The sequence below is a fragment of the Ascaphus truei genome, chromosome 8 (genome assembly GCF_040206685.1).
Source record: "Ascaphus truei isolate aAscTru1 chromosome 8, aAscTru1.hap1, whole genome shotgun sequence".
Lineage (NCBI taxonomy): Eukaryota > Metazoa > Chordata > Amphibia > Anura > Ascaphidae > Ascaphus > Ascaphus truei.
In genome coordinates, this window is record NC_134490.1 from 85,296,560 (window position 1) to 85,317,749 (window position 21,190).

The following is a 21,190-nucleotide window of genomic DNA, read 5'->3' on the forward strand; positions in this document are numbered from 1 at the left end:
GGTTGGTGCAACGCACAGCAAAAAAAGGGGGTGATGGCAGGTCTGGCAAAAATGTTTCTTTATTGTGTGGACATAAAAACAGAAGGCTGCAACCTTCTACGCGTTTCGTGCAGACAAATTGCACTTTATCAAGAAGTGTATCAACATGGTATACAGCAGGTATATATAGGGGGACAGTCTGCCGATTTTGGCGCCAAACTCGCTCATTGGAAGCCTCATGCTCCTGTGAGCCTAACAGGTAAAGCACCACACCGGGTAATACATATAGATTCTCCTCACATGCACCCTATCTGCGATTGGGGGGGGGGGGGGAAACTGTGTTACATATCTTAACGACGAGCGTCACAAAATATACTGTACACCTTGAATAAAGAATAATCCATGTCAAACAAAAACAGCTGTCATATGTATGTTTTGGGCTTTTATTGCAACCAAAAGTGATTTAAATTCACTATCAGTGTTTGTCATCATGTTGATGATTTCTGTTAGCTAATATATGCTCAAGGAAAATGATCTTGCAGCTCACAGTATTGTAAACTTGACTTATATTCCTGAAAACTGCACCATAATTACACATTTTTGTTGCTTACGTCTACACGGAAATTAAGAAATTAGTTCATTGTGTTAAATGTGTTGTATGCAAGACTCAGAACAGTTTATGTGAAGTAAAACATAGTAGGGGAAACATTTAATAGATCAACTGCAATGTTATGATATGTATTGTTGGGTAAATACTTGAGATGGGCGGATTTTTTCTTTGAACTTGAATCTGACGCGGATTGGCCAGTTCTGCAGAATTCTGCAGCTGAAAGGATCAGTCTCAAAAAGGCAAACCTGATGGGTGTTTTTCTGTCACTGAAAAGCTGAGCATCGGGGAGGAGGAGTTCCATTTTAGTTGTGTCTCGAGTTGTGTGTGTATGTATATATATATATATATATATATATATATATATATATATATATATATATCTCTATATCCCCTCAAACCTCTCTCCAAGTAAATTAGAGAGAGATGTCTGTGCTGAAAAAGGAGCGCACGTGTTACTCTGGTAGATATGCTAATGAGTATGAAAAGTATATTTAAATGAGTCACATCCCAAACTGCTTAAAAGGTTGTCCAGAAGAACTAAATTGACCCGACAAGCCTAAGGCAACTACTGTAGTGACTCGAATTGTACACCGGTGTCAGACCCAACAAGACTAGAACCCACAATCACTGCTTTTCCAGGCAACAGCTCCAGTAGTGTGAGCTAAACCAGCTGCTGGGATAGCATTACAGTAACTGTCTACTAGAATATCTCCAAGGAATATCTGTTTTGTTGATTGTAACCTTGAAAGGACATCAAGCAAAGTAATATGTACTGAGGTCTCAGAGTTACTGGGGTTAGGTGAGATTAAATAAAGCAGGTTTTCTGACACACAAGTAAAAACAAGGCACAGCAAATAAAGCAGATGTGGAGAGAAAGCAATATAACAAAGTGACCTGGTGATTTGAGTTAGCACTTCTAATCTTATTTAGCGCAACTTTCTCCCACCCTATGAAAGATATGGCTGCTACGGTGTGTGGTGCGTTACCTGTGGCTCACAGAAGGCCCGAACCTCTGCCACTGGGAGCCTGGGGTGTACCTGATTCTTATGGTGACCGCGCCTCCACCTGCAAGGGATCCCGACTTGGCAGGATGAACCCTTACAGGATACAATACTAATAATACATGCACACAATTATATGCTAACAACCTTTATTGAACACAATGATATTGGTACCCTGTACCCCACAGTAATATATAGACCCCAACCTGATACGAACAGTGAGTGTCCCCAGAGTACATTGGGTGCCAGGCACCAATTCCTTGATGGCCCTTTCCCAATGTCAAGGCCCACTTAAAGTGTTGGAGATAGCGCTATCCCGTGGAGTGGTGGTGCACTTGGTTAGATACCAGCCCGGGGCTCCAGCACCCGGGTATTGCAGAATAACAAGGAGGATCCGTCTGATCCAACGTTGTCGTCCATGATGGCATCCGCCTCCGCGTAGGGTGAATTCCGGCTTGGATAATATCACCTTACTGTCTTTACCACGTAGCTGGTCTGGTCCCAGACCACAGGCCGCAGTCACCGCGTGGCGTCTCCCCGGTGCTGTACCCGACTATATGCAGCTACTGGGGAAAGGTCACCAACTATGGGCTTTCCCTATAGCAGCCACAAGCTACAGTGAGTCTGGCCTAAGGGGGGAAATCTGGCCTAGTCTAGGGGAGCACTGCTCCCTGGACACTACCTACTCCTCAGAGGTCCCTCTTCTGACTGGCGTGATCTGCAGCGCGCAAAAAGTATCTATCTGCAGAGCAGGAGGATCCAGGAGCCCTATTGGCTGATACGCTATGTGACTGTCCCAGAAGCTCGTGGGATATGTAGTCCCTGCTTGGAGCCTCTTCCTATTGGCCGCCATTCGCGAGGTTGTCTTGCGCATGCGCAACATCTCGCGCATGCGCAATTGACTAAGATGGCGGCGCCCTGCAAAGGGAGCCTCTGGCGACACGATCACCATCGCAACCTTCCCGGCACCTGCTCCGTGCCTCAGCTTCCCCCCGCAGCCCTCCCTGCACCGCTCCCCGCATCCTCTCCATCCTCCCCTGTCAGCCGCAGCGGCAGGTAAGGGGATGAAGGGGAAACAACGGGGTCAAGGGGAGCCCAGGAGACCCATGCTATACTTATAAAGGATATAGACCGTGGGCCATATTTACTAAACAGTGTTCTGCCATAAGGCAACTTGGGTGCTAGAATACATTAGAGCCTATTCAAATAAATAGACTAAGGTGTCTTCCCACGTCAGAAGGTTTCTCATGGCAGAAGACTGCTTATTAGATATGGTTCTCTATCCCAGAAGAGGGTAAAGTGCTTAGTACAGGTATGAACTGTAAAGGGGACTTAAGCCTGTCTAAATTAGACTACAATAGAAAGCCTCTAGTAGTCTGAGGAATCCAGGAGGGAGCTGGTTAATTGCAGCCAAAGTCAATTAGCCAGTCTCCACCTGGCTAATCAGACAGGTTGAAAAAACTTCCTTCTAGACCCAGACCCAGAGATTCTTGGGCACAACGGCATTACTATGTGCTGATATCAAGATACCAGGGGACCAGACCTCTCTTCTGGGGTGCAGCAAACCAAGGAACCTGCCAGAGGCTGGCCCCTCAACGGACTCCACTCCAGACCTGAAGGGCCACCTGCTTTGAGGTACCTCTTTAGACTTTGGGGGTGGGGGGGGGGAGATAAGTTGGCAAGGGGCTTTTCCTCCCGGCCTTGCAGATAGGGACTGGGGAAGTAAGTTAGCCCCCTACAAAGGGATAGGTGTTTGTTTGTGTGTGTTACACATATACATACATATATATAACCTAATCAAACAAATTACACGAACACATGATCATTTTTCAACATTTTTCTTATCCACAATGTGTGAAAAAGTATGTGAATCTTTAGATTTAATACCTGGGGGCATCCTCTTGAGCAGCAATTACTTCAACTAAATGTTTCCTGTAACTGCTGGTCAGTCTCACATCGATTTTGAGGAATTTTGGCCAATTCCTCCTTACAGAACTGCTTCAACTCTTACATTTGAGGTGTAACTCGCTTTAGTTCCTGCCACAACATTTTTATGGGGTTTAGGTCCGGACTTTGACTAGGCCATTCTAAAATGTGGAATTTCTTCTTCTGTAGCCACTCTTTTGTAGATCTGCTTGTATTTAGTATAATTGTCTTGGTGCATTACCCACTTTAGTTTCATCTTCAGCTCACGGACGGAAGACCTGGCATTCTCCTCTAGAATCTTCTGATATGATGCAGTATTCATGGTTGTGTCAATGATAGCAAGCCATCCAGGTCCTGAGGTACCAAAGCAGTCCCAAACCATCACACTCCCACCACAATGTTTGACGGTTGGGATGAGGTTCTTCTGTTGAAACACAGTGTTTGGTTTTCGCCAAACATAACGTTTCTTATGGAGGCCAAAAAGTTCTACCTTTGACTCGTCTGTCCAGAGAACATTGTTTCAGAAGTCTTGTGGAATGTATGTGCTCTTTGGTTAACTTCAGACGGGCAGCAATGATCTTTTTTGAGAGTAGTGTTTCCCACCATTCTTGCTCAGTCTTTTTCTGATAGTTGAGCCATGAACACTCACATTAGCCAAGGTGAGAGTGGCCTGCAGATCCTTGGATGTTACTCTGGGATTCTTTGTGACTTCTTGGATGATTTTCCGGTTTGTTCTTGGAGAGACTTTGGTAGGACGCCTGATCCTGGGTAGAGTGACTGTGGTCTTGAACTTTCTCCATCTGTCTTACAGTGGGTTGGCGGAGCCTGAAATCCTTAGAAATGGTTTTGTAACCCTTTAAAGCTTTTATGAGGTCCTCACATTTATTTTTATTGTGGCATTATGTGTTTCCACATATCTGTAGGGTGAAGAGCAAACTCACATTTCTGATCTTCTTTATATAGGGTGGGGCATTCCAAAATCACACCTGAAGATGTATCTAATTTTTTAAACACCTGATTCTAATTATCCAATTTAATTTAGCTGATAAAACCAGGATTTAATTTACTTTTGCATATACAGGCATACCCCGGTTTAAGGACACTCACTTTAAGTACACTCGCGAGTAAGGACATTATTTTTAATAGCCCCATTCCCGTGTCCGTACGCACGCTTCGCGAGTACGGACGCTTATTCTGCCCTACTGACCGCCGTAGCAGTGACGCGCTGATTCCCCTCGCCCAATAGGAAAACGGCAGCTCGCGCATGCGCCTGTCAGCACGTCCCGAACAGCAATACCGGCTCCCTACCTGTACCAAAGCATCGATAAGTGGGAAAAAGGGAGTGCTTCACTTTAAGTACATTTTCGCTTTACATACATGCTCTGGTCCATTTGTGTACGTTAATGCGGGGTATGCCTGTACTATACAACTATAGCTGGAAAAATGGATGGGTCATTACTTTCTTTATGGGTTAGGGAAATAGAGGTTTGTAACATCATTGGACAAAATTCTTCCCTATCCAACATTGAATGAAATAAGCTTAAAAGCGGAGGTATAAGAGAGTGTCCAAGCTGTTTGTAGTAAATATTATAAATGCCATCTGGCCCAGTTGCTTTAAACCATTAAAGGGAATAGTATAAGCCGCTGCCCCGTCTCAGTACTCTGGCTATTTGGGGGTATAGCACCGTTACTATCATGACGAATAGGTTAATACCCGCACCTTCATAGTGCGGGAGATCTCCGTTATGAGAGGTGGTGTGTCTACCTCACCAGCCAGTTGTGCCTGTAAGCGGATTGGTAGTGACGTCACGAGGGGGCGTTAGCAGCGAATAACTCTGCGATGCCTTCAGAGACGCACACTTGTAGAGGTATACAGGATCGCTTTTATGACGTCATACACACGCTTTTTTGGCGCGAAATTGGATTAATTCAGTACACATTTGTAATACGGTATAAAAGCACGCGTTGGAGGGTCTTCACCTCCCTGTTTGTTATGTCTAATTGACAATAAACTTATTTTTCATTTTTTGATACACCTGTGTCCCTGGGCAGTGCGCTGCTTTGTGCATTCTTTTGCATTTTTGGATCATTAAAGGGAATAGGCCTGAAGGCTAATGAAACATTGGTAAAACCATTGAGATCAAACCATATTTACATTATTAAACTGTGGTCGTCTGGGTGAAACGCCCCATAAGGTGATGCATTCCTCCATGTAGGGAGTGTGCAGCTATTCTCCAAAGACCCATTTCTGGAGATAGGGCTGGCGGGAACAGAGTACTCCAATGCATGCACTCTGCATGAAGGCGATGCTCTACAAGGAGTATCACGATGCAGCTACAGGGCCTGGGTTGACAGTCATGAACATGGGAAAATCGGTAATAAGGTATCTGCGGGATCTATAAATCTGATCTTGTCCCAGACCAAATTGTCCAATTTCCACTGCCACAGGTGAAGAGCACAAGGTCCTGGTCAAGTGACCTCAAAGGTACCGACCCTGGGGGATATTTCCACAGTGGTTCTAGCTGTGTTCAACCGACAGGTTCTTTGCACCGACCTTGGTCCAGGGGCATCTCAAGGGACAGGTCTCTTCTCTGGAGCGGGGACCCTTGAGGTCAGCGGGTGGCTTTAGGCCCAGGCATACATGAATGGATTCCGAATAATCTATATCTTTAACAGAAGCTTGAACTGCATTGCTAGAGACCTGTAGCTTGAAAGGGAAGCCTCACTTGTAACGTATGCATTGTTGCGGAGGAATCACATAATCTGTCTTATATTCCAACTTCTAGTCAGAGTGGTATGGGCCAGGTAATTGAAGACTTGAATCTGTGTGTCCTCATACGTTATGTGGATTTGAGACCAGAGTGTCTTCAGGATGGCCTCTGATTTATAGTACTGGAAACATATGATCATGTGTCTGGGCTGATCTTTATTGCTTGATCTCAGATTTGATGCTCTATGGGCACAATCCAGTAGGAGTCAGTCCAGAAGAATATCAGGTAGTATAGTTTTTTTATTCCAATCGGGGGGGCGCAACTAAATGTTTTTCGAAAAAATAAAATAAACCCAACATAGTGTAATGTGTTTTCAACAGGCTGAAAAACGTTGGCTGGAGGGTACAGGGAGATAATTCTTCCTTTTTTTCCTCCCTTTTCTGCATAATTTTAGCAGCAACATGTAATCATTTGGAGATGTTCCCTTGGTGTATTTGTACATTTTCCTTCCCTCATCTTTTTTCATTTTCCTTCTCCACCTCCCCCCCTTTCCCTTCCTTTTCCCATTCTCCTCTTACCCTCTTTTTTCCTCCCCTTTTTTCTTCCCCCCACCCGTCCCCTTTATTCCATATGTCTCCCTTACGATATGCAGATGAGTACGAAATATTCAGTTCGAGCTCATGCTTCCTAAATCGATCTTAACATAGATCTACTCTTCCCTCCGTCACGTGAAGGCACCCCTCCTCCACCAGCATCCACCACAGAGAAACTCCAACAGCGGACCAAACAGGCAAAAGACAGAGGCACAGGAGCGCACCAAGCGAAAAGTATAATGTATTCACAGATTACTATAAATAGTGCAAGTAGTAACTTACATGTATAAAACAAACAGTCCAGTAGAAACAAGTTCAGTATTTCGTCTGTCACACCAGCTGTTTGGGATCCGGAGGTAGCCGCCGAGCTCGCATAGATCAGTCCTGCGCGCTGGGACCAACTGGCTCTGCAATACTATTTATTATTAAGTCTACCTCCGGATCCGACAACAGCTGGTGTGACAGACGAAATACTGAACTTTTTTCTACTGGACTGTTTGTTTTATACATGTAAGTTACTACTTGCACTATTTATTGTATCTGTGAATACATTATACTTTACCCTTGGTGCGCTACTGTGCCTCTGTCTTTTGCATGCAGAGGAGTACCCCTGGTTAGTGATCAGAGGATCCAATTTGATACCTATCAATCTAATATGTAACTTCTATTAACCTACAAAAGTGTTGCAATGCTGCTATATTACCTTTAGACTGTGAGAGCTTCCTTTTTGTGTATAAAAGAGAAGAGACAATTATTGCCTTTTGTGCGTTCATATTTATTATTTTATTTGGAGTACTGTGATGTTAAGCACAGGCTAAAAATTATAAAGCTTTTGACATTCTGTTCATATAAACCTTTGATTATGGAGCTTCCCTTTTACTTTAACTTTACCCATTGAAGAAAATTGGAGAATAAAACTATTAATGGAGGTATATTATATGACATTTCAGTTCTCTGCATGCAATTTGACTGCATAATTACTGACATGGGATTTTTGTACTATTTTCCTATTGCATATATCCAACTGACATCGGTGTGGTGAAGACACGGGGAACCAAATTAATAGTTAATTGTAATTGTTTGCACTTGCGCCGGTAGCTGGACCTTGTCCAATTAAAAAAATCGAGCTATGATTTAAAAAGAACCCCCATGATTGATGAGACCATACACTCCTGACGAAGCCGATGTAGCAGTGAAACGCGTTGAGCGAGAACAGCCTGGACCGGAGCATTTTTGTGTGTTGCACAAAATTGAAAGGTTATCCGGGAGCTATACCCGGAAATGCAGGGCTCGACAGAGACATACCGGCATCTGAGTAATGAGAGGTGGTGCGCGAGATGCCTTCGATCCTATCTTAAATCGTTTGCACTGTTTAAAGACCTGGCATCTTGTAAGTGTGCATTTTAAAAGGGGTTTTATCCTATACAGAATTGTTTGTATACCGTCTGCACTAGTGTGCCTTCTCTGATCTCCTGCCAAGGTTCTACACGGTTCAACATATACTGAAAGTTTTGCCACTGTTTTGGAGATGCATTAATATTATTGGGAAGATGGATTTTAAGACCAGTCACCCCCAGCCCACATTTTTCAGCCGGTTGAAAACCCATTACACTATGTTGTTACATAGTTACATAGTAGATGAGGTTGAAAAAAGACGTACGTCCATCAAGTTCAACCTATGCTAAATTTAGACAACAGATACTTTATCCTATACAGTATCTATACTTACTTATTGATCCAGAGGAAGGCAAACAAAAACCCCCATTAAGGGGAAACATTAATTCCTTCCTGACTCCAAGAATTGGCAATCGGATTAATCCCTGGATCAACATCCTTCCCATGTATACTTATTTGGTATATCCCTGTATACCTTTCCCATCTAAAAAGATGTCCAACCTTTTTTTGAACAAATCTATTGTATCTGCCATCACAGTCTCCATGGGTAATGAATTCCACATTTTAACTGCCCTTACTGTAAAGAACCCTTTCCTTTGTTGCTGGTGAAATTTCCTTACCTCCAACCTTAAGGGATGGCCCCGAGTCCTTTGTACTGCATGTGGGATGAATAGTTATTTTGAAAGCTCCTTGTATGGTCCCCGAATATATTTGTATATAGTTATCATATCCCCTCTTAGACGCCTCTTTTCTAATGTAAATAAATCTAATATAGCTAGCCTCTCCTCATAAATTAGAATGTCCATCCCCTTTATTAATTTGGTGGCTCTTCTCTGCACTCTCTCTAGTTCCATGTCTTTTCTTAGGATTGGTGCCCAAAATTGTACTCCATATTCAAGGTGTGGTCTTACTAATGCTTTGTAAAGGGGCATAATTATGTTTACTTCCCTTCCATCCATTGCCCGTTTGATGCAAGATAAGATCTTGTTTGCCTTTGCAGCTACTGCATGACATTGGGCACTATTGCTAAGCCTGCTGTCTACAAGCACTCCTAAATCCTTCTCCATCAAGGATTCCCCCAGTATATCTCCATTTAATTTGTAAGTCGCCTTTTTATTCTTGCATCCCAAATGCATAACCTTACATTTATCTGTATTAAACCTCATCTGCCATTTACCTGCCCAAGTTTCCAGTCTCTCCAAGTCCTTCTGAAGAGAAATTACATCCTGCTCTGATTCTATTACCTTACACAATTTTGCATCATCAGCAAAGATGGAGACTTTGCTCTCGATGCCAACCTCAAGGTCATTAATAAACAAGTTAAAAAGCAGGGGTCCCAGTACCGATCCTTGAGGTACTCCACTCACGACTTTAGCCCAACCTGAAAAAGTTCCATTTATGACAACCCTCTGTTGTCTGTCCTTTAACCAGTTTTCAATCCAGGTGCATATATTATTACTGAGTCCAATTTTCTTTATTTTGTACACCAACCTCTTCTGTGAAACCGTATCAAAAGCCTTTGCAAAATCTAAGTAGACCACATCAACTGCATTACCCTGGTCTAAATTCCTACTTACCTCCTCAAAGAAACAAATAAGGTTAGTTTGGCAAGATCTATCCTTCATAAATCCATGCTGACTATTACTAATAATTTTGTTTTCCATTAGGTATTCCTGAATATTATCTCGTATTAAACCTTCAAGTAGTTTCCCTACTATTGAAGTCAGGCTTACAGGTCTGTAATTCCCCGGGTGTGATCTAGCTCCCTTTTTAAATATAGGCACCACATCTGCTTTACGCCAATCTTGTGGTACTGAGCCTGTGGAAATGGAGTCCTTGAATATTAAATATAATGGTTTTGCTATTACTGAGCTTAGCTCCTTGAGAACTCCTGGATGTATGCCATCGGGGCCAGGTGCCTTATTTACTTTAATTTTTTCAAGTCGCTTATGAACTTCTTTCTCAGTTAACCAATTGGTCATTAATATGGAGGTTGTGGCTTCCTCCTGTGGCGCTACTATTGAACTTGATTCTTCCCTCATAAACACAGAGGCAAAGAATTTGTTTAATACCTCTGCTTTTTCCTTATCTCCAATAATATGCCTATCCATCTCACACTGAAAGGGTCCTATATTTTCTTTTCTCATTTTTTGTTATTAAGGTAGTTAAAGAACTTTTTAGGGTTGACCTTACTTTCTATTGCAATCCTTTTTTCATTATCCATTTTTGCTAATTTAATTGCCCTTTTGCAATTTTTGTTACATTCCTTATAATTCTGATACGATGTCTCCGTCCCTTCTGACTTAAAGAACCTAAACGCCTTCCTCTTCTTGTCCATTTCCTCCCCTACCTTTTTATTTAGCCACATTGGTTTTAACTTATTTCTTTTATACTTATTACCCAAGGGTATACACTGATATGTGTGCTTTTCTAACAATGTTTTAAAGACTGCCCATTTATCTTCTACATTTTTCCCTGCAAAAACATCATCCCATTGTATTACTTCTAGATTAGACCTCAGTATATTAAAATCTGCCTTTCTAAAGTTTAAAGTCTTTGTTGAACCCAAGTAATCTGTTTTTTGATAATTTATTTCAAATGAGACCATGTTATGATCACTTTTACCCAAATGTTCCAGGACTTGAATATTTGTTATGACTTCTACATTGTTTGATATGACCAAATCCAGAACTGCCCCTCTTCCTGGTTGGTTCCTCAATAATTTGGGTCATATAATAATCTTTAAGCACCCCCAAAAACCTGTTTCCTTTTGTGGTAATGCTAATCTCATTGCCCCAGTCTATGTCAGGATAATTAAAATCCCCCATTATGCAAACATGACCCAGTTTTGATGCCTTCTCCATTTGCAAATGTATTTTAGCTTCCTCAATCTCACAGATATTTGGTGGTTTATAGCATATTCCCACAAATATTTTCTTTATACTTTTACCTCCACTGCTAATTTCTATCCACAAGGTCTCTACATTTTCATCATTCCCTTCATAGACATCATCCCTTATAATAGGTTTTAGTTCTGGTTTAACATATAGACATACTCCACCTCCCCTTCTATTTGTTCGATCCTTCCGAAAAAGAGAATACCCCTTTAAATTAACTGTCCAGTCATGAGTTTCATCCCACCATGTTTCAGTAATGCCTATTATATCAGACTGCTCCCTTGTAGCTATTGATTCAAGCTCCCCCATTTTATCTGTCAGGCTTCTTGCATTAGCAAGCATGCATTTAAGTTTTTTTTCAGCCTGTACTATTATCTTATCTGCTCCTTCCTTTCTTCTCCCACTTGGTTTAGTCTTTAGAAGTTTTCTAGTATTATCTCTATTTACTATGGGTATCTCACTGCTTGTCAAACTTGCACTTGCCCCCATTCTACCTCCATACCACCTTGTATCCTCATCTATTCCATTTAGTTCATTATCTGTTTCATTCCCCTCCCCCCTCCATCCTCCATGTTGTGTTTGCTTATTTATTGTTAAATAACAGAGTTGTGCTCTCCTGAAAATTCACTCTGGGAAACTGTTGGAACATTTCTTGGGAGTGTTTGAGCAGCATCCTGCGTTTAATTATTTACCCACTGTAGACGGACGTTCACAGAGGTACACAATTGTAGACTTTATAAGGTGAAATTATAACGAGGCTTTATTGTGCCTTTTCCTTAACATCAGGAAACCATCCAAACAAGGGGGAAACACTGCTTCTATTCACTTGGGAGTGGTTCTAGGGAAATACCATGCAATTCACAACTCCCTTAGTTAAGCATGTCTCCAAGCCCCAAACACATAGCATGAAATGAACAGATATATAAAGTCTTGTAATAAAAGTCTTATCTGTTCCTTGTAGTTTGGAGGGAAAATCTTCTCTGTCCCTGGTTGCTACCTTTTCTTCAGGGTTTGTCAGCATTCAGGTTTAGAAGTTTCCCCTGTGTCTTGGAAGCAGCTCTGCTGTGTCTTCTGGCAGAGCTCAAGACATGGTCAGCTCCAGAGATCTGTGTTCTCTTGGTCAGTCTCTCCTGGGAGACTCAAGAACCTCTGCTCTGTCTCCAAAGTTCAGCTCACATGTGAGCTAAGGAGTCACTTCCTGTCTCAAAGGCAGGCTTTTTCTAAGCCATCTAAATCAGGCAGGTGGTGTTAGTTAATTAAGAAAACTAGTAAACTAGTAAACTAACACCTACCAGCAGTTAACCACCACACTGCTGGATTAGAGGCACATTTGTGAATAGGGATAAGTCCCCTGTTACATACCTCCCCTGTTTGTGGGAAGCTCGGGCTTGCCACGGCCAAAGCCCATCCTTCCACTCTCATTCTAGATATCTCAGTGACTTGAATGAGAGTGGATGGAGGAAGAGAACCCTCAGTCCTGCTGGGATTGGAGCCCTTTCTCCAGTTTATTCGTGTCTCCTCCTGAAGGTGCTTGAGATCAGCACGCCTCAGTCGCTCGAGGAGGACTTTTTCAAAGTATAGTCTTTTTTCTACGTGCGCGGTCATGAGATTTCCCTCGCGTCGGGGGCTCGTCTTATTGTAGGCATACTGTATGGCAGCAGTTGCAGAGAGTTTAAAAACAGCCCTTTGAGTTTTCCGCTCTTGAAGCTGTCTCTCTGCCCTTTTCACACTCAATGGGGTTGCTAGTTCAGCCTCTTTGAGGATAAGTTGCAATTCTACACCCACTTCCAGAGAATGTCCCATCTTTTCAGCTTCATCAGCTAAGGATTCTTCTGGTTTTAATTCAGCACGTGTACCTTCTTTTGTTGCCTGCTGGGTGGCTGAAGGTTTTGCTAGTGCTTGTTTAGGTGATTCAAATTTTGCAACCTTGGCTTTTAGATGAGCGGTATTCCCAGCTCTCAATGATACCCTTGTCTTCATGGGTTTTTGAGGCTGTGGGATACTGACGCTTAGTCAGGGTCAATACTTGTCCTTGTAGGACTGTAATCTCATCCGTGAGAGATCCCTGTTTTTTGAGTGCGTCTTGCAAGTCTCTTCTCAGGGAATTTATCTGCATGCTTTGCTTTCTCTGAGCTTGCTTCCACATTTTTATTGCATTGTGAAGCACTATGAACTTCTTTGCTTGGGCCACAGTTACTTGTTTCCGTTTCTGGACCTTCTTGTGCTCCCTTTTGTGCCGCGTCACCTGGGTTCTAAGCTTGGCTTTTAGCGTTGCTTTGGTGATGCTCAGGGTAGCCTTCAGTTTCTCATGCTGCTTTGTGGGGACATACTGGGTCATCAGACGTTCCTGCAGCACTTGAATTTCTTTAACAGCCTGCAGAGTCCGCTGCTTCTCCTCTGCCTTCTTGAGGTGCGTACGCAGACCTTGCAGTTGGTTCTGCAGTCGGTGCTCTGCTTCAAACTTCTCACCTTCCAAAAGTCTATTTATTTCTTTAAGCTCGTGCAGCTTTTCATTTTTTTCCTTGACGTCGTTTGTCAAATTAAAATTTTCTTCTTTGAGTTTTACGTTTTTTCTTTGTAATCTTAAATGTTCTCCTTTTTAAGTCTCTGTACTATTCAGGGCCTCTTTGCAGTCCTCCTTCCATTTACGCACATCAGCTTTGAGAATGACAGTCTACTGGCGTGAGACATCCTTCTCTAGGTTGAGGGTCTGAAGCTCCTTCTGGGAGACTTGGAGATTTGTATTAAGATTGGCAATCGTTTCTTTAGAAATGTCCAGCTCCTCAGTGAGACTGTGTAGTTCCTTTCTGGAAACTTCCAGGTCTGTGCGGCAGCTGTTGGTCTCATGATGTGAGGCATCCAGTGCTCTGCGGAGGGTCTGAACCTCTTTCTGAGATACGTCCACCTCTATCCGGATACTGTTGACCTCCTGCTGGAAGACTGTCATCTGCTTCAGTGCCTCCTCATACTTCCGCTTTAGCGTAGCCACCATTTTATCAGATTGGCTCTGCTTTTCATCCATGGTGGAAATAGTAGCATTTGCAGTATCTAGCTCAGTCTTGAGATCGTCCAATTCTGTCCCAGAACAGTACATTGCGAGCACCGTCATCTGTCTCTCAGCATTATCTGCTCTCTCAAGTTTCAATTGTTCTCGAAGTAGATCACAGTCACGCCTGGCAATTTTCAGGGCGTCTTCAGGGCTGGTCAAGGGATCGTCACTCACTGGTTCCGGCTCCGCTTCCCTGGGATGACTGGTTGAGGGTTCCTCACTGTTGGCACCGGACAGACACTTCTTTGGGGTACACGATTTCTGCCTTGGGCCCTCTGGATATTCGGTTATTCGCGGGACGAATTCTCCATTTTCTCTAGGCTGCAGGGCAACTCGGTCACCCTTTTCATCCAGAGGATCTGCGGACGTGTCTGTTACTTCCACGGTAAGTGAAGAACCGCTTTTCTTTTTCTGCCTTTTTGTTTTGGATGACTCCGTCCCATCAGGAATACTGGGGTCTCCTTTATTTGAAATTTTAGCAGCGTCACTGGATCCACCCGGCTTTTCTTGCAACTGTGATAGCTGACGGAAATATTCGGTGATCCACTGCTCCCGCTCTGTCTCCTGCAGATCATATTCGTCATCAAAGGGAGCGGTCTTTTCTGTTCGTGCCGAGTTCAGGCACCCCCACCATTCTTGGGGTGTTTTGTGGATGTGACTCGGTTCGGGTTCCCCGTAAGAGATGTCTTCCTCTTTATTGGACTGGAAGGGCCACTCTTCCGTGGGGTAGGGTTCATTACAGGAACGCTGCATCTTGTCCTCCATTTTTAGGCTATCAGGTGTAATTTTCTTCCTGACCTCAGGAGGCGCTATTGCAGCTGTTGCCACTGTATTTGCTAGAACCCCCAATTGTGGTAGTCCTACAGGTGGGCATATTTTGCTTGTAGAGGTCGTAGCTCTCACAGGCATCTCTGTAGACTTTTCTTTCTTGGGTAATTTTTTTACAATATCAGCAGTACTGTGTATGCATTTTCTCTTATCAGGTATACAAGATGTGCAGTTGCTAGGTAAAAACGTCTATTTGCTTTACCCCATTTACTTGCTAGGTTTAATCGCTCATTAGGTATGCTGAATGTGTAGTTGCTAGGTAAAAACTTCAGTTTGCTTTACACCATTTACTTGCTAGGTACAATACCTCCGCTTCAGCAACAGAATTTGGTTTTCTGCTTGAGTTCAGTAATTTTCAGTCTCATCCTTGGGTATTCTGGCATTCACACTTCACACTTTGGGTGTCTGTTTTGCTCCCAAGATATATATAGGCAGACTTTTTTACTTGCAGAAAAAAAAACATTCTTTGCAGTGGACTATTTCTTTCATTCCCGGCAGGGTGACTCAACACTCAGTAATTGGCTTTGAAATACCTTTTACACAGTTCAGCAATCCCTTTTTCCCCTATAGGGCAATTTTACACTCAGCATTTGTTTGCTAAAAAATTCCCCTGCTTCAGCACAGTCTTGTATCAATTTTCCCACTTTTCTGCATATACTCCATTCACAGCTGGTAGCCCTATGCGGTGTGGCAACCTTTATTTGCAAAATCAGTGCCACTCGTGGGTCACCATCTGTATTCACTGCTTCAGCGAAACTTTTGAAAACAACAAACACCTATTCCTTTTTAAGGGCTGACTCACTTTTTGAACCCTGACTATGGCTGGAAGGCAAAACCCCTATTTCAATGACCATATTACACTTTGTGATAGGCAAATAAGGTTTAGCTGGTTTAGCTGCTTCAGCAGTCTCTCTCCTCTTGGGATTGGGGAAAAGAGTCCATCTGTGGTTTTGTAAGTTTCAGTGCAGTTTAAGTTTCAGTGGTGTGTATCACTTTAACTCTGGTCTCTGCTGCCTGAGAGTTTTTTTTTTTTTAAATTTTTTTTATTTAAGTTGCTCAGACTGTTTGTAGGCAAAAAGCATTAAAAAAAATTTCACAGAAAAAATCTCCGGTCCTTTCTAACTTCAAAGACGACCTCTCATCCCACTTCTGACACCATATGTAGACGGACGATCACAGAGGTACACAATTGGAGACTTTATAAGGTGAAATTATAACAAGGCTTTATTGTGCCTTTTCCTTAACATCAGGAAACCATCCAAACAACTGGGAAACACAGCTTCTATTCACTTGGGAGTGGTTCTAGTGAAATACCATGCAATTCACAACTTCCTTTGTTAAGCATGTCTCCCAGCCCCAAACACATAGCATGAAATGAACAGATATAAAAAGTCTTGTAATAAAAGTCTTATCTGTTCCTTGTAGTTTGGAGGGAAAATCTTCTCTGGCCCTGGTTGCTACATTTTCTGCAGGGTTTGTCAGCATTCAGGTTTAAAAGTTTCCCCTGTGTCTTGGAAGCAGCTCTGCTGTGTCTTCTGGCAGAGCTCAAGACATGGTCAGCTCCAGAGATCTGTGTTCTCTTGGTCAGTCTCTCCTGGGAGACGCAAGAACCTCTGCTCTGTCTCCAAAGTTCAGCTCACACGTCACTTCCTGTCTCAAAGGCAGGCTTTTTCTAAGCCATCTAAATCAGGCAGGTGGTGTTAGTTAATTGCCTACCAGCAGTTAACCACCACACTGCTGGATTAGAGGCACATTTGTGAACAGGGATAAGTCCCCTGTTACACCCACTATGAATTTATATGCATGCACTTACAACATTTTCAAATCACATCATACAGTAAGTAGACATTGGTTTTCATTATAAATGTCACTGCTTTGAATGTTTTAATGCACCTTTTTGAATATCAATTTGTATATACATCATTTTTCACTATCACAGGTCAATTTTAAATAGGAGTGCCACTTGTAATGCTTGTTTTTGCAGTATAGTTTAACCACTTTTTAAAATATTTTTCCCGGTTAAGTACTGACTCAGGAAATGCCCTCATCTGGAAATTATTTCATCTTGCTCTATTTTTCATGTCCTCCTCCTTCTCAAGAATATCTTGTATTATCAGGGTAGGGGAACCGCTGATGTTAACAGCTAGCCTCTAAAGAAAGCACACTTGTGCTGCACACCTAGGCTGTTTAAAACCTAGCATTTAATAGTGATATAAATTATATATGGCCACACGTGCTGAAAAGGTAGTTACAGTGTGTATATTAAAACTCATAAAATAACAGGTGTGGCTGTCTCATAATGCCGACTATAAAAGATAGTGACATCACAATTGCTGGAAAGTAGATGAAACTGATCTACCAATGAATGCCCATAATGGGTGTGGTGTAGGCCAGTAGCCTTCCATTTACAATGAGGATTCAGAATCAATTGCACCAGTAAGTATGTGCATTTGTGCTGTCCTAATACGGTATATTTAAAGGACAAAATTAGATCACTCTTTAAAGGACAAAATTAGATCAACTGTACCACCCACTATGTATGAGTCACAAGTACAATTCAGATAACCTGTCTATAGGGTATATAGATTGACTAGAGTGAAAAAAATATAATACTATATAGCACTTGGACCGTTGTATCTCAGTGCAATTCAGATTCAATACAGTGCAACTGTATTAGTACATTTGCCAGTTCTTTTTCTGCTTAATTTCACAGAAACTGCAAGCGTTACAAATATTCAGCAAGCATTAAAAGTCAATGTGCAAGCTCCTGGTGGCCCTGTATACACTGACATTTTCTCTAAATGTAGTGTCGAAATTCTGACTAAGTGATGATGGGTTGTGACCATAGTGTATTGCTCAGTCTCATGGTATCTGCTGTCCATGTTCTACAGGTTTTTAAGTGTAGCCAGGTCCCCTCTGGCTCCCCGGTTCCCCTCTCCCTTACCTCCGTTATGGTAAGGGTGTTTGTGGGTGACGAAGGGCTGGCCGGCAGCTCCCTTTGCAGGGCACCGCCATATTTAAAGTGTTTGCGCATGCATGGAGTGTCGCGCATGCACAGAAGGTGTTCAGCGGCCATCTTGGGGTTGGCGAGAGGTTCGCGCATGCGCAGTCAGTGTGTGGAGTCCCGGCGGCCATTAGAGATTGCACAGGCACAGATAGTGCTAGCGGTGGCCATTACAGCATCGCGCATGCGCGATAAAGATAGCGCAAGCGGCGCCAAAAGAATAGAGGCTCTAAAGGAACTACATTACCCAGAAGCCTCTGGGGTCTGCCCTTTCACCCATATCTTTTACTGCATTACAGCCAATAGGGCTTACAGATTCTCCTGCTGCAAAGGCTGAACAGTGGAGCAAGAGTGTCAGTAGGAGCTGGGACACAGACAGGGGAGGGTGTATGTGCAGAGAGGCAAGTAGCCTCTTGTAACGATGCGCGGAACACGCCCCCTGCGGTGTGTCCCTTCCTTACCTGTTTACTTCTGATCGCCGCCCTCTAGCTGCGAGTCAAGATCCTGTGTCTAAGGATTCTGAAGCAAGCTACACCATCTTGCTTTCTGGAAAACCCTGCCCTCTTCCTCCTGACAGGAATTAAGCCTCTCTTTGACTTTCTCTTTGCATTTAGTCTTTTGCTGCCTGCCCTGGTGTCTGCTGGTACTCATCGCATACTGCTCCTGCCTGGACCTCTTTGGGACCTTTACTTATCTCCTGTGGATTCCGAAAGACTGGGACAGTCACTCATACTACTGAGGTTAGTTTACCGTCGGGTAGTGTAGTAGGGTTCACATTGACGTGGTAGCAGGCGTATAATTCCTTGGCCAATGGATTAGACTAAGAACCCTTATGTTATGTTTAGTTTCGCTGCACCTTGCTGTTTCTGTCACTATGCCTTTAAGAAGTCTGGACGTTCTCCAAGAAGCATCCTTCTCTGGATGTTTCCAAAGCCAAGGTGTGCAGCGCACAGCAGTGATGAAAGAGCAGGTCTTGCAAAAAATGAGTCCTTTATTGACAATTCATAGTGATGTGGGACAGCAGCAAACCTTCAACGCGTTTCGTTCAAAGGAACTTTATCAAGAAGTGCTGTGTGAGCTAAAACAAACAATTTAAATACAGCTGACTTGCCTGATTTCGCGCCAAATGGTGACGTCATTAGATGTCTCTAACCAGTGAAAATCATGATCTTCGCGCATGCGCGCAACGCCAGAGTACTGAGAACTCCCTGCTCATACCAACCGAGCTGGACGTCTCAACCAATGGAATACCTCTTCTCCGCGCATGTGCGCGGCGCCAGAGTGCTAGGGATTCCCTGCTTATATCAGCCGTGTTCATTCACTGGATGTACGCCCCTCCGGGCAGTTCCACCGGTGAGAGCACGCCTCTGACAGACACAGGGGAACACCCACTCCTCTCCGCTCAGCGCATGCGCTGATCACACTTCCCTATTAGTTTCACAAGCCATATAACAACCCCGAGCAAATCTATTTTAAAATCAAGTAATTTTGATTACCAAAGTGATTCTGAACTGTCTGATGTGGAGACTACATCACACTCTGTCTCATTTATGGATATGGAAAACAGATCCAATAATTCACAACGTGGGAATACTGATCATCCCAGAGACGAGAGGCGTCCATCAGACGGTTCCATGGCCCGGGGGGAACCAATACCTGCAAAACAGAGTGACACTTACCAAACTGATCAACAGTCAAAAAACTATCTTATGTTCAGGAGAGATGAAAGAGGACAAGGAGGGGGGGGGGGGAAGAAAAGACACGGGAGGGAAGAGGGCAAACAAAAGGAAAAAGAATTACTAAATTGCACTAACAATGTTATCAACATCTCAGGTATTGAGTTGTCACATGCTGAGATCTCACTACTTAATAAAGGATTAAAATATGCTCCCACTATGGACATCGACCTCTTTGGTGTAGTGGTCGATGTCCATAAGTTTGTGCGTAAACCTACTTTAAAAAAATTCTTCCATCAACCAAATAGTGGAGGTGGGTCTCAGACTATGACAACTCTAAGTGAAGTGCCTTGTGAAGTACGTAATTTACCCATTTGTAATACAACTAATCCTTCTTGCTCCTCCTCCTCCTCCCCCCATATAGGAACTCCTGACTCTTTTAGAGAGGATTGTATACTCAGGGATATGGAAGATCTCTTCATAGAGGGCAATACTTTAGACCACACACAAACATACATTCTAGGAGACTGGGAATCCAAACTCAAGGAGAAGTCAGTGTTTTACCCCACTTTTGCTAAAGGCCCATATCTTAGTATGTTCGAGAACCTTGTGGTCCGTGACCTCAGATTGTTAGCTCAAGGCTTTTCCTTTTCCCATTCAAGGTATGACAACCTTAGTAAAGAAGAAAGAATTGCTATTAAGTCATTGCAGGAGAACTCCATGTTAGTTATCAAGAATGCAGACAAGGGGGGTGCTGTGGTGGTGCAGAGTAGGACTGACTACTTCAAGGAGGCATTTCGCCAACTTGGAGATGTGTCCTCCTACTCTGTACTACCACGGGACCCCACTGACTGTTTTTTGAGGGAACTCCTTGAGTTGGTGGATCTGGGGACAGCCACACATGTATTGAGTAAACATGAACCAGACTTTATTATCAATCATCATCCTGTCATTCCCATATACCACCATCTCCCAAAGATCCATAAGACTTTGGTCGACCCTCCTGGTCGGCCAATAGTCTCCAGTATTGGATCTTTGGGAGATGGTCTGTCTCAATATGTGAATGCATACTTACAACCTTTTGTTAGAAACTTGCCTTCCTTTATTCTGGACTCAGGGGACTTGCTCACAAAATTACAAAAGATCAGTTGGAATCAGGATTACCTGTGGGTAACTATGGATGTGGTCTCCCTATACTCGATCATTCAACATGATCTGGGCATGACGGCTGTCCGCTATTTTATAGAATGTCCAGGAAGCTCAATACTTACAACCACATTTATTATGGAATCAATACTTTTCTTACTCACTCACAATTATTTTCTTTTTGACCACAAATTTTATTTGCAACTTCGGGGGACGGCAATGGGGACAAGTTTTGCCCCCTCCTATGCCAATCTTTTTATGGGGTGGTGGGAGAATAATTTTATCTTTGGTAGCACAAACTCTTATAGGCACAATATTATTTTTTATAAACGTTTCATTGACGATCTTATTTTCATTTGGCACGGGAACACTGAC